The 14,602-nt window shown below is 35.9% G+C and overlaps 2 long non-coding RNA genes across 3 annotated transcripts; both read left to right on the forward strand.

Moving 5' to 3' along the window:
- Positions 1–2,184: 2,184 nt before the first annotated feature.
- Positions 2,185–3,792, forward strand: LOC113274233. 2 transcript variants are annotated; one of them, XR_003322882.1, is made up of 6 exons: positions 2,185–2,395; positions 2,472–2,705; positions 2,987–3,051; positions 3,224–3,333; positions 3,418–3,527; positions 3,639–3,792. It is a non-coding gene; the product is annotated as an uncharacterized LOC113274233 (long non-coding RNA). The 2 variants fall into 2 exon arrangements; XR_003322881.1 differs by having other exon boundaries at positions 3,418–3,792.
- A 3,971-nt stretch (positions 3,793–7,763) lies between these two features.
- Positions 7,764–8,443, forward strand: LOC113274234. Its single transcript, XR_003322883.1, has 3 exons — positions 7,764–7,983; positions 8,118–8,215; positions 8,293–8,443. It is a non-coding gene; the product is annotated as an uncharacterized LOC113274234 (long non-coding RNA).
- Positions 8,444–14,602: the final 6,159 nt, after the last annotated feature.

Genomic DNA, 14,602 nt, shown 5'->3' on the forward strand with positions numbered 1-14,602 from the left:
AGCTTTGCGGCATAGCATCGCGCATGATAACATTTTGTAGTAGAATATAATAATGAAAGAGGCAGAGAAAGAGAGGGATTCCATTAATAAGTGTTACGTGGTTCCATGAATACCGTATCAATGCTTATATGACAGGAGGGTTCGGTGTGTCACCCAGCGGCCAGGATACATTGAATTTTCTAACTCCGGGATGCGATCTTGTCTCCCTCCTAGAATAACGTACCGGATTTGGTTAATCCAATGGTTGGCCGTCCCTCACGTCCCACGCCGTGTGTTTTAATTATGTTGCTTAAAAGCGGACCATAAATTAAGTTTTCATTGTACGTAACAGCAGAGGTGTGTGGATGATTTTGCATTTCCATGCTCTTCGTGTTCTGATTAGGGCTGCACAACGGGTAGGGTGGGTAGGATATGGCCTATACCCGCCACCCTACTCGTTTACTGGAGGTTAAGAAAAATTTTACCCGCCACCCTACCCGCCATTAAACGGGTAAGATTCTACCCAAACCATTCTCTGGCGGGTCGGGTAGGGTAGGGTGGCGGGTATAACCGTTTTAGTTGCCTTCCAGAACTCCAAATAGTCATGCATTCATCTCGCAATTTCTTTGCGTAAATATGCACAGCAGGCCCCTTCACATTTGAGTGAAAAGCATGCAAAGCCTTGTTTAAATGTACCTCGTGAACTGAAGTTGGATAACAGGAAGGTAAGTCTTTGAGGTAAAGCTCCTTAGCAGCAGGAAGGGCTCTCTGACACCATGAAGTTGAGAATTTGATGTTCAGGCCTTTACCACTTTCCAACAAAGATATAACACTCTGTACAGGGTCTATCCCTGTTCTCGCAGGAGGAATTCTTTCAACCTGAGTTGAACCGCCATTTCTGAGCACAGGTTTGCTTTTAACGATTTGGATACTTTCGCTTTCATCTGGAATCCCACATTTCACTGAGACCAATGCCTCCAAAATAAGTTGACTGGAAGATAGCCAGTTTTCCAAACTCGAAAGCACAGGAGTTGTGGCTGGTTTACCAGATGCAGCAGAAGCGGCAGCAGCTGCTGCTGCAACAACAACCATACCAGCCCCGAAAGCTGAGCCACTACTGGAGTTACTCACCAACCCACCTCTACCTCTTAGGGTATCAGACTGCTTATAAATAAACTCTTTTATGCACTGAATATCTTCTTTAATTGTAGCTTGGTAATGACTTTCAAGCAAAAGACTATCTGAGGCTAGCTTGACATTCAAAACTTCTTCCACAAGAGCAGTTCCAAAATTCAATGACTCACCTCTTTGATTGGTAAATCTATCTAAAAGAGCAACTGCTCTAGAAGCCTCCAAGGAAAACTAAGGCGTTGAACTGGGGTTACCCCCACCTCTTGACCCAGCATGGTTCCCCTCAGAACCTGACAGGATGCGGCGTTTCTTAATCAAAAATCGTATTTGTGCTTCAAGAGATGATTGTAATTTCTTCCTGAAAGTACTTTCAGGTTTACTCATCGGACGCGATAACATAACAACTGAGGTAGAACTAGGGCTGCACAACGGGTAGGGTGGGTAGGATATGGCCTATACCCGCCACCCTACCCGTTTACTGGCGGTTAAGAAAATCTTTACCCGTCACCCTACCCGCCAAATAATGGATAGGATAGGATACGGTTAAAAAATTGGCGGGTAGGATAGGGTTGACGGGTATGAGTAGGATATGGGCACCCCTAGTTCTGATTAATAGCAATCTCATCATCTTCCGAGTAATCTTTTCCTCATAACTTCCCTATTCCATACGTATCATAAACCCTAGAATGTCTTTCTATTCTCTCCTTAATAATCCCGATCCATATTGATTTTTGCCACTACACAGAAAAAACGCCCATCCTTGCGTTAATTGGATTCTCTCTATAAAATGGCTAATCCCAATCGAGATCAGCATCAGTTCCAATCGAACATGCAAGTCTTTTTCCCTTAGCTTCCAATTTCGTTTTACATCCAATTTTGATCGGTGGTTATTTTTCGTTTCATTCATGCAAAGTTTTAAAATCTTAGAGAATTTTGTGTTGTGGTTTTTGGTTTTTCATTCCTAATGTTAATTTTACAAGTTTTTTAAAAATCCTTCATTAGGTCTGCAATGTGTCGCTTAATCCTGGGTTTGGGTTAGGTTTCTGACAAATTTTCCTTTCCGATTTTCAGTTGCTGCCCAAAGAACAGACGAAATGGCATCTCAAATCAATATCAAACCACAGCAGGTACCATCCTCAGCTACCCAGGACAAGTTGAAGAGTTTACGATCCCTTGACAAGAAAAATCAAGCGTCGTTGCTGTTCAAGTTATTAGGGAATGAGAAGAATTGGATTTTATGTCCAACAACCTTACCAGTGTCGCCATGGTTATTGTTGACTAGCAGGTATTGACCTCCCTGTTTCCATAAATTTACAATATGCAGCTTCAATTATGTTAAACTAGCACCTTCGCTGATATAGGGAGATGAGTTACATGCTATTATACCCAAAAATATTATCTGGAAATTTGATAAGCGGATTCGAGAGGGTGGTTTGTACACTATTGAGAAATTGCACTTGCCTGCTGCTAAACCCAAATTCAGGCCAACAAACAGTGAGAAGAGGGGTTATTTTCGGTGGAACACCCCACTCTCCGCGCTGGATGCTACTATGTTTGAAGCACTCGAATCTGATCTTCAGAACATACATCTTTAGGTAATTCTTACTACATAAATTTCATATATTGTTATGTTCCAGTTCATGTAATGTTATGTTCATGTATATAATGCATACAGTGTAGTTCATTTTACAGTTAAGATTAAGATGATATTCACAGAGATACTGAGTTAAGAGATTGGGAAATTAGTATAGTCTTACTGAAATGAGATATTGCCAAATCTATAAGACATTAAGGCCTCTTTCTCTAAAAATCTGATAATGTTTGGTTAATCTGATAATTAATTGATTTGTTATCAGTTCCTAAAGGGTCACTACAGTTGTTTAATGCAGATCACTACTGTCAAAGCTGTCGAATCGCTGACAAGACTTTGAAGCATGTTTGGTAAGTGGAAAAAAAATCACTCTTGGTGGGAATTATGAATTCTTATGTTCAATTACCCATTTTAAATTTTTGTGAACATTGAATATCTGAGTTAGTCCCAATTTGAAATTTCAGTGAGAATTGTGTCCATAGTTGTTCTTAGTGTTGCATTGTGTTTGCGTGTTTCATGAAGGAGTGCAAAAATATGAGAACTTGGTTTCAGAGGTACATGCATGGATGGATGCCGGCACTGTCCAGTGGCTCCAGTTATCGCCGACGAACTACTGAATGTACAAATTTGGAGTAAGATCTCTCACATTGTACCACGGATTAATTAATGAAGCAATATATGGGACAACATCAACAACTAAGATTTGATGTCTACAGGTAGGTGTGCGGACTCCTGTTAGGAGGAAGTTAGAAGGGCAACCATATCAAATATCTCTCTTACTATCGAATATCAAGGAGCCGCAACTACGTCGAATTCTGACAAAATGGTAAGAGATCTTTAAACTTATCAGTAAGCTGGGCAACTTATACACTATCATATGAAATATCCTCTTTTTATGTTCGCATACCATTTTTCATGACGATATGCTAATCTACAGGCATGTCAGGCACAAGACATGTCATCTTCTTACAGGGGGTTAGTCCTCGAGTGATTTCGGGGGAGTTGAGTGTATTTTAAATCTCAGGGATTTTGAGAGAGTTTGAGAGAGTGTAGGGAGTTTAAGAGAGTTTTGTGTTTTTGAGTTCAGGGAGTTTGGGGGAGTGTAGGGAGTTTGAGAGAGTTTATTAGAGGGAGTTTGGGGGAGTTTGGGGGAGTTTGAGAGAGTTCACTCTTAACTCATTCTCTTTTAAGAAACAATAAACCCTTATTTGCAAACAACATTGATCTTTAATCAAAAGAAAAAAATAAATGAAAATGATCATATCTCTGTATCAATAGTATGTTATTTTGTGCAACGAGATAATATTTTTTCCCTTCAATTTAACGGTCTCCATACAATTCTAACTCCCTTTGTTCACGAACATTTTCCCACATATCATCCGCTATACTCTTTCTCCATGCATTAGCTTCTTGATGTTGTTGTTCTTGAGTTTGTTGTGTCAAAATTTCATCGTCATTTACAAGCGTTGATGGATGGCTATCTTCCTCTTCCTCGACCGGAAACTCATCTGAACGGCATTCTTTTCGTAAGAAGTTGTGTAGGCCTGCACAAGCTGTCATTATCTCCGCTTGCACCTGATACGGAAATGGAGGTTGAGACTTAAAGATCAAGAAACGAGACTTCACAACACCGAACAATCTTTCAACTAAATTCCTCAAAGAAGCATGGCGCATGTTAAATAATTCTTCAGCCTTTTTCGCATGATTACCCGTACCAGAAAATTCTTTCAAATGATAACGTTGGCCACGAAATGGTGTTAAACAATATCGTCGGTTTGCAAACCCACCATCCCCCAAGTAATATTTACCTGAATAAAACACAAAAAAGAAAACTTCGTCAAGTAGAACTCGAATATAACTTAACCAAAAAACTCAAAACTTCACATTAGATAAAAGTAAAATTACCTTGCGGTATTTTCAGTCCATTTCTTTTTGTCACTGCGTTGTTAAGTATTTTCGAATCATGAGCAGACCCTTCCCATCCACTGAGCACGTATATGAACTCCAAGTCGAAGTTGCAAACCGCTAACACATTTTGAGATGTAATTCCATGTCGATTCCGATAAACGGCTGCATTTTTTTTCTCTACCATTGCTGGGATATGTGTACCGTCCATAGCTCCAATGCAATCCTTAAAGTAAGGATAAAAAATCGTGTACTCTCACGAATTTTAAATGGAGTTGCACTTGTTGGCTTAGCCATCATCCTCGGAGCTATAGAATTTAAAGCTCGCAACATCCTGTTGAAGTTTTTACTAACTGTCCACCGAGAGCGACCAAATGTGTCACGTATTGTGCAATATCGTGAACTTTGGCCAACAACGAGTAAGAATGTACCAAGCATTTCTTCAATAGAAACACATCTTGTATCACATAATGATGTAGTTTCTTTAATGATACAACATAGTTTTAGAAAAATATCAGGGTACATCCTATAACTTCTTCGAAAGTCTTCTGGGTCTTGACGCAAAACTCTCCTTATATAGTTATATCCAAACAAGGTAACTGGGCGTCTCATTGGTCTTTCAATACGCTGACTTTGTATGTATTGCAATTGCTTGATTATATCCATCAACCATGAGTGCACCGCTGAAAGTATATTCAAAAATATGGATAGTTCAAATTCATTATTGTTGCTTACCTCTTCATCATTACTGCTTTCTTCTTCTGTATCAAAGGCTTCATCTTCACTATCAGTAGATAAATCCAAATCAGACATGTTCACCTAAAAAGATGATAAAAGTACTTTTTTTTATTAGAATCATCATTATTTCAAAAGCATAAAAGTATATGTATATAGAAAATAAGCATATAGAGTATAAAGTTCATAAATTCAATCATAATAACCATAAAGATGTCAACCCATAAAAATTAGTAGCAATCAATCCATAACAAGGATAGTAATAACACCAAACAGTCTAATGTAAACATGATAAAAAAATGTGATACTAGATTACACAGTACTAACACGCAGAGCTACTTAGCCAAATTGTTAATCAAAGAAAATCCCTTAGCAACTCCTTGCAACAAAAGCACCGTATGAATTGGCTAAAACACGCCAATACGGAATGAAGTACGCCACTGTATTGAACTTTGGCATATAGAATAGAAGAGAAGTATGTGTCTAAATAAGAGGACTTAACAAGTGATAGTGATTCTCAATGACACCCATGCAAAGTAGCAAGCCAATTAATGCATGATGACATAACAAATTATGAAGATAGCTGTAAAGGAATTTTGTTTCACCGAAACACAGTTTCAGATTGTCCAATCTTTGCAGTACTAATACTTACCTGATCCTCTTGAAATTTTTACGGTACACTTACAACTCAATATTCTACAACACTCAAAAATCATAGCATTCCAACGGTTCATTAAAAAGATACATTACTCAGAACCCGACTACTTTCAATACATGCATACAGAATTCAGTTCCGGATTTCTCACACTTTGATGTACCTAAAGTGATCAGAACTTCATGAAATTTCTACAGTAGGAAACCTTCATATATACAAACATCATACTAAAATTTCAGCTTTGTCCGATAAGCGGAGAATGAGATAAATATGAATCAGTCCCCTATTCGGGATTTAAACTCAGCAGACCATAGTCATATATTGTGCAAGCTTTGCAGTAGCAAACGTGTCCTGATCCGCGTGAAAATTTTACTGTACTTCTATAACAAGGTAAACTACGACATACTCAAATTTCATCATATTCCAACGGTTGAATTTAAAGATATCATTATAATCAAATCATGCAATTTCTTACCAAGATCTTTTGAACCACAAATTAGGATTTTGACAGAGAGAGTACCCACAAAAAAAAATTATACACACAATCAAAATAAACAATCATGGAGATCAAAGATATGAAAAACAATCAAAATAGTACACAAATCAAACTATTATAAACAATCATGGAGATCAAAGAAGAAAAAAAACATACCTGGAAAAAAACGTTTCCTCTTCTTTCTCCTATGGTTTTCTACGCACCAAACTCCTTCCCAAATCTCTACTCTTTTGAGAGATTTGTTGTGAGACCAAAATACACTAAAAACTCCTTCGAACTCCCCAAAGCAACCAACTCCCTAGTATTGTAGGGTTTTATGACTAACAGGGAGTTCAAGAGCTTTTTTTAAACTCCCCAGCGACTAACAGGTGTTTTCTAGAGAGTTTAGGAGACTCCTCTAAACTCCCCCACGACTAACGGAGATTTGGAGAGACTCCCTCAGGACTAACGGGAGAAAACCTAAATACATTAAAATCTCTCGAACTCTCCCACGACTAACCCCCTGTTAGTTATAATACTTGGAAATTCAATTTCTTAGAAATGTTTGACTACATCATCATTCATTGTGTAATAAACTGGCTCGAAGTATGATTTCTCCCCATTGTTTCTCTATGTAGAGTAATCTGTCTCATCGTTCTAATCCATATAAATTGGTTACATGAACGCAATGCTTTGAATTTGTTTAGTTGTTACATATTTCGTAATCCTAGACTTTTTGGCATGTTATTGATAGTATATATGGCAGTCTGGCTCTAGCAATGAAACAAATTATATTAAAAGATGGGATATGTCGGATTTGCGTATCACTTTGGAGGGTGAATATGGCAACAGTCACATATCCAAAAGAAGAAGAAAAAAGTTGCTTTGGGAACAAGCTGATGTGCAGCAGTTCAAGAGAGCAAATTGAAGTGCATGAATTCTTAGAGATGCCAACCAAGCCATTTCAAATAATGAGTTAGGTTAGTTTGATTTTATGTGATTTACTTTAGTATGTTTCTAATTATGTGTAGTATTTTTTTAATAAGTGCAGCTCATACGAAATTACTCAATATGACATCTCCTTCCTGGCTGCGTTAATTTTCTCTATCTGAAAGATTGGTTTGAAATGGCTTAGATTTCGGGAACCTAAGGATATAGGACACCAAATTATATTTATTTCATGAATGATAAATGATACAATTTATATATTCTTCATTCATCATTTTGTATTTGTAGATTAATATCCGAGGAAGTGAAAACCGCATTGGTTTGCTTCGAAGTTAGTTCAAACAACATATAATATAGATTGATGAAACTGATCATATCTCATTCGTTCTTCATTTATATCTTTGCAACAAAAAAAAATAAAAATTATGTCTATGGATTCAAGACTTCAATGTTGTTGAACACGTGGAAATTTTGGCTGTAAATAAAAAGGAAAATGCCGAGTTACAGGTGCAGCTTGAAGCTATGATCAGCAAGCTTGATCGAAAAATGGAGGAACATACTAAGGTATAGGATAATTTGTTCTTCGAGATTTTATATTGTGTTGGTCTTTTACTATCTTCGTTGACGATGATGTAGAGATGTGCATATGTTATTCTTATTGTAAAAATCTGAGCCAGAAAAGGTTTTTAACATCGCAGTTAGTGGAGGAAATCAAAAACGACGATGAAGTGGTTGAGAGTAACAAGAAAGAACTGATTCCACTGGCAACATCGGAGCATCAAGAAGTCGTACTAAGGTATGGATCTTTCTTATACATACAAGCCCTCATAAACACTACTAAGGTATCTTTCTTAAATTTACATGTCTCTGCAGTAAGTGGTGAATACATGACAACCCATGAAGTGAGACCGAGAAATGGCTAAAGTTTGATTATTTTGCGTGGACGTTGACTTCCTTCTTTGAGAAATTAGCTACGTTTTGGAAATCTGAAGGTAGTAATGTAAAGATGTATAGCATATCCACCCAAGGTAGTAAAAAAAATCTACTTTGTTTGGTCGTACCTGATCAAACTTATTTGATTCTGGCCTACCACACTTTTTGTCTTCACCTGTATTTTTAGTCTCTTTGTATTGGACATGGTGCTCATCCTATATCTGAACTCTTTGTACCTGATCAATTAGGCTGATGAAGTATATATGTGTAGGAGTGCCAGTTATATATGTTTGGCATGTCACCTTATATGCCTACTGTATTACTCAACAAAGTACAACTAACTCTAAATACCATATGAAACTTAAGATGCAACTAACATGATTCTTATTTATTATGACCCAGGTGGGAACCAACCCGAAGGAAAAGGTGGAATTGCATTTTCACTTCATAGATGTGCGGAATAGAGGAAAAAAACTACTCAATTGGACCATAGAAAAAGCACAGTTATCTAGCGAAAGAGAAGGCTGCTGAAACTAAAGAGAACTGAGCAGGATACAGTGGATGTCCATGTGAATTGCTGAATTTGTTGAATCCATTGTGCCTACCCCCTATTAAGTTGGACCTCGAATTTGGTTGAACAATTGTGATTCTTAGGAATATGGCACCAAGAGAGGGCATTTGCAACCGAGTAAGATTGATGATGGAGATGTATCTACCACATGTAGTAAGCCGGAGGCAACCAGGGCCAATTATTGATGTTAGAAAACACCGAAATAACGTGTACGGTGAATATGGTATCGGTAAGTTTTATTGTGAACTAACATATCTTGGGATATGTATTTTAATTCGAGAATTTAGTGACTCTTTCGGATTAATGACGTATACATTTACTTCTGCGGCTTTAGTTGGTATCATCCTCATAAATCTCAGTCTCAAGAACACAACAGACCAACACATGCTACTGTGTTTTACATTCACAATAGGGTGAAAAATTGGTGGAAAAAGTATCCCAATTCGTATGTATGCCAAGGATATAACATTACGAAACATATACCAAACGAGCTTATTTACATATGGATGATAAAATTTAAGTTAAAACTACAATATGACTTTCCAATACAACAAGAAAAATTAAAACCTTCACGGTTGGAAAAGCTTTTTGTTTTTTGATGCAAAAAGTAGTTTATTAATAGAGGTAAGAGTTTTTTTGATGCAAAAAGTAGTTTATTAATAGAGTCAAGAGTTTACATTATAGTCCATATCAATCTACTCTTTTACATCATGAGGAAGAACAGATTGATATGTAAAAGATGACTTAGATGTTCTAGCTTTCTTTGCTAGCTTATTAGCAACGCCATTTGCATCTCTTTTAACAGAGATACATTGCCACTCATCTAATTTTCCTAACAGATATTTAATGTCTAAGATAAAATGCTTATTCATCCAATGAACATAAGAAGTTTGCTCATTGATTGACTTAACTACTACCTCACCATCACTCTCAAAAACTGCTTTATTATAGTTTCCATTGCTTGCAAAAGTAACAGCTGCTAGCATAGCTCTGCACTCCAGTTCCTCCACTTCTATTCCTTTCTTCATTCCTCCATCAAAGTACTCCCCTTGGACTCCAATGCAGGTACCTGCAAAATCCCTAATAATTAGTCCAATGCCTCCTTGAGAATTAAACTACATAAATGAAGCATCTAAATTGATTTTTAAAAATCCAGGATCAGGGGGCTTCCATATTTGAACATGTGAGTGAACATTGTGACTGTTTGAACTATGATTATTCAAAATAGTGAGATTATTAATCCCTGCAACTGAAATATCCCTATTCGGAGTTTTATTCTGAAAATTTTTAGTGCATCTATCTTTCCAAATTATCCATGAAGTAACCATAAGAGTTTTGTTTATATCATCCCTTGTAATACCATTGCCAAAAACTAGCTGAGCACCTACTGAGAACCAAGAGATGACCCAATTCCTAAAGGAGCCATGTTGTGTTAAAACTGTGCTCACATTTATATTAACTGCTAACCAAACAGATCTTGCATAATCTAAAAAGAGATGATCACAAGATTCAACTACATGGTTACATAAGCTACAATGAGTTTCAATGCCAGTCTTATAGCTAGAAAGCTTGTCTCTAGTAGGAATAATATTCCTAATGCATTTCCAAGCAAAAAGTTTTACTTTATGAGGGAGTTGAACTTTCCAGAGAGATTTCCAAACCTGAGTTGGGATTGTAATGGAACCTGCAGTAATGTTAGTTCCTTTATTCAACACATTGTAGACACTTTTAACACTAAATTGACCCTTTCTATCATGCAACCAAATAAGATTATCCTTATCAGTAGCAGGCACAAACATATTAATAATTTTTTCAGCACAATCTTTGTCAAACAGATAATAGATTAAGTGAACATTCCAGAATCTAGTATTCTTTATAAAAAAATCAGAAACATAAGTATATGAAACAGTGTTCACTAGACCTTCAGCAGTAATAGGTGGATGATCAAGTCCAATAACCCAGTTATCAAGCCAAATTTTAGTCTGGTACCACACCCAATAGCCTAAAAACTGTTATCTTTTATAATATCAATACATTTATAAATTCCCCTCCAAATCCAGGAAAAGTTTTCATTGAGCTTAGCTAAATGAAGGATGCTGCAATCTTTAAAATATTTAGCACTCAAAATTTGCACCCACAATTCCTCATCATTTGTGATTCCAAACTAACTTGCAAATGAGAGCAGTATTAAAAGTTTCAAGATCTCTAAATCCTAAGCCTCCTAACTCTTTTGCTTGATTAATACTATCCCAAGCTACAAATTTGATGCCTTTATCTGTCTTATGACCCCACCAAAAATTAAGCTGAAGAGAATCAAGTTTACTAAGCAAAATTATAGGAATTTTAAAGCAAGCCATTTGATAAGTTGGCAAAGAATTCAAAACAGATTTTATCAAAGTAGACCTACCAGATTGATTTAAGGTGATACTCACATAATTTTTAAGTCTAGCCTCAAAAGATTGCACAATAGGACCAAAAGATTTCAACTTAGAGTGTCCTAGCAATAAAGGTGCACCTAAATATTTCTCAGAATCAGTAACAACAGACATTTGAAGAGCTCCAGCAAGAAATTCACAATATTCAGGTTTAGATTATGGCTAAAATAAACACAAGACTTATCAAAGTTTAGCATTTGACCAGATAAAGTACCAAAATTCTGCAAAAGCTTCAAAATTTCATTAACATGTTGCATATCAGCTTGACCAAATATGAGAATGTCGTCAGCAAAAAGCAAATGAGAGATATCTGGAGCTTTCCTAGAGACTTTAACACCAGCTATAGTTTTATTAGTCTCAGAAATTAATAGAGACCTAGAAAGATATTCCATGGCCAAGATAAAAATATAAGGAGATAAAGGATCTCCTTGTCTTATTCCCCTAGTAGGCTCAAATTGATTGCAAGGAGAACCATTCAATAAAACACTAATACTGGTCGTAGTAACACATTTCATGATAAGATTACAAAAATCAGTACTTAAACCAAATTTCAGTAAAATCTCATTTAGAAAATTCCATTCAAGTCTGTCAAAAGCTTTTGACATATCAAGTTTAAGAGCCATAGTACCAGAATATCCTTCCTTATGTTTCATAGAATGAATCATTTCATGAGCAATAATGATATTGTCATGAATTGCTCTACCTAGGACAAAAGCAGCTTGGTAGGGAGAAATCAGTTTTTTCAAATAAGGCTTGATTCTATTAGCCAAAATCTTAGATATGGTCTTATAAGAAACATTGCACAAGCCTATAGGTCTAAAATTAGAAGGCAATTTAGGACTTTTACACTTGGGAATAAGTGAAATTTAAGTTTTATTAAGACTCCTAGGCATGTGAACACATTGAAAAAACTTTTTCACAACTTCAATAATATCCTTACCAACAAGTTGCCATTGAGATTGATAGAAACCTGCTTGAAACCCATCTGGTCCAGGGGAGCTTCATGCAGGCATGCTCTTAACAACACTCTCAATTTCAGAATCAGTAGGAATAATATTCAGAATAGCATTATCATACTCAGTAATAATTTTGAGAATCATATCAAAAACATGATTAGTAAAAACAGGATTGGAAGTACTAGCAACTTTACTAAAATGACTAGTAAGAAGATTACTAATATCAGTTCTATCCCTCAATCAATTACCATCAGAATCACAAAGCACATTAATGGTATTAGAATGCATTCTTTTATTGACCATAGTATGGAAACATCTAGTATTATTATCCAAATCCAGAGCAGTTTTATCTCTAGATTTTTCTCTATAGAATTCAGATTGTATTTTATACCATTTTTCAAGCTCATTAGTAAAAAATTTAACTCTATCATGTTAAGTGTCAGAAAAGGCTTCATTTTGAACAGTTTCCAGACTATCTTGAAGGTTTTTAATATTTTTGTGGATATCACCAAATTCCATCTTATTCCATTGTGAAAAAGCTATTCTAGCACTATGTTGCTTTTGTTTTAGCTGATGAGCAGGACTACCCTGAAAATCCAAATTCCAAGCATTATCAAGTTGGTCTTTGAAACCATTATGACCTAACCAAGTTCTAAAAAACTTAAATGGTCCTTAGGAATAGGATCAGTTATAAGAAAAAAAGTACAGTGATCAGAAGCAATGAAATTCAAATGAAGCAATTTAGCAGAAGGAAAATTAAGACCCCAATCATTATTGCAAAGAGCCATATCTAATCTAGACTTTCTACTTCCAGTTCCATAAGAGTTACTTGTCCAAATGTAATCTCTTCCATCAAATCCAATATCAAGCAAACCTGCATCATTAACTTTTGTTTGTACCCATTTATCAGATTATTATTCTTATCCAGATGGAAATTTAAATCTCCTATAACTAACCATGATTGTTTAACATCATTACTGAATTCAGCCAAGAAATTCCATTGAATTTTCTTAGGTTCAGAGTAAGTAGAACCATACATGAAAGTAAATAGGGCTTTGGGTTTGCTAGGATCTAGCTGTATGACAACATGAATCATATTGTTTTCACATCCTATAATTTCCACATCTATACCATCCTTCCACATAAGAATTAAACCACCAGCAATACCAACTCTGTCAATACAAGTATAGTTGAGGTAATGGATTGACTGAGCAATTGATAACATTCTACTCTCATTTATCTTAGTTTCACAAAGAAATATAAAGTCGGGGCTTTGAGTTTTAACCAAGTTTTGAAATTGTTGTTTGGTAAAGTTATTAGAAATACCCTTCCCATTCCAAGAAATAATTTTCATTTTGAAAACTAGGAAATAAAATTTGGTTAAAGAAAAGAAAGTAATAAGAGTTACCTTGGATCCAACAGTGCTTCCAGTTTGCAATTCCTTAGTTGTGATTATGTTAGTTGTCTGTGATTCCACAAGTTTGTCAGCATCATTTTCATGTTCAAAAGCATGAATACCTGGATTTTTACTTCTCTGCCTTTTTCCAAGTCTTTCCTCCACAAAATCATCTTCGTTATCTCCTCTAGTTATAGATCTAGAACCAATCACATATCCATATTTAGGAGGAACAAAGACCTTCCCCTTAGTGTTCTTCTTCTGAATAACTACAGGAATCTATTCCCCATCTCTAGCAATCACAGTATGCTTTGTAGCACCAATCTTTAATTCCCCAAAAAAATGAGGCTTAGCATGAGCCTTAGTTAAGTAGTTTGCAGCTACCTTACATACATCCTTATTGTGATTAAGGATATAACAATTGGGACATATCTTGTGTGGCCGCTTCTCATAAAAAAACTTAATCCAACGAGTTGAACCAGCATTTGTTTTTTCCATCACACCTCTTCTCAAAGGAAAATTAATATCTACTTGAACATAAGCTTTAACATGTTCACCCTCAGCTGGAACTCCATCTTCTGGAACAATGGCTAAGACTTCACCCAGTATCTTCCCAATCTTTGTTATTGCCTTGACATTCATATGCTCTGGTAAAATCTTTTCTATTTGAAACCATAAACATTGCCTATTCCAATCAATTTCTTGATAAATCATTCCAGAATTATAAAACCTCAAATTAATGAGAAAACCATTAATACTCCAAGGACGAGAGTCAAAATCCTTCTTTTTAGTATCACGGTTTTGAAATTGAAACTCTATGATAATATCATCTAACTCAAAAACTTTAACTCCTCCTTCAGGAATGAAACTCCATGTCAAACCAATATTATTC

Source organism: Papaver somniferum, chromosome 4 (genome assembly GCF_003573695.1).
Source record: "Papaver somniferum cultivar HN1 chromosome 4, ASM357369v1, whole genome shotgun sequence".
Taxonomy (NCBI): Eukaryota; Viridiplantae; Streptophyta; class Magnoliopsida; order Ranunculales; family Papaveraceae; genus Papaver; species Papaver somniferum.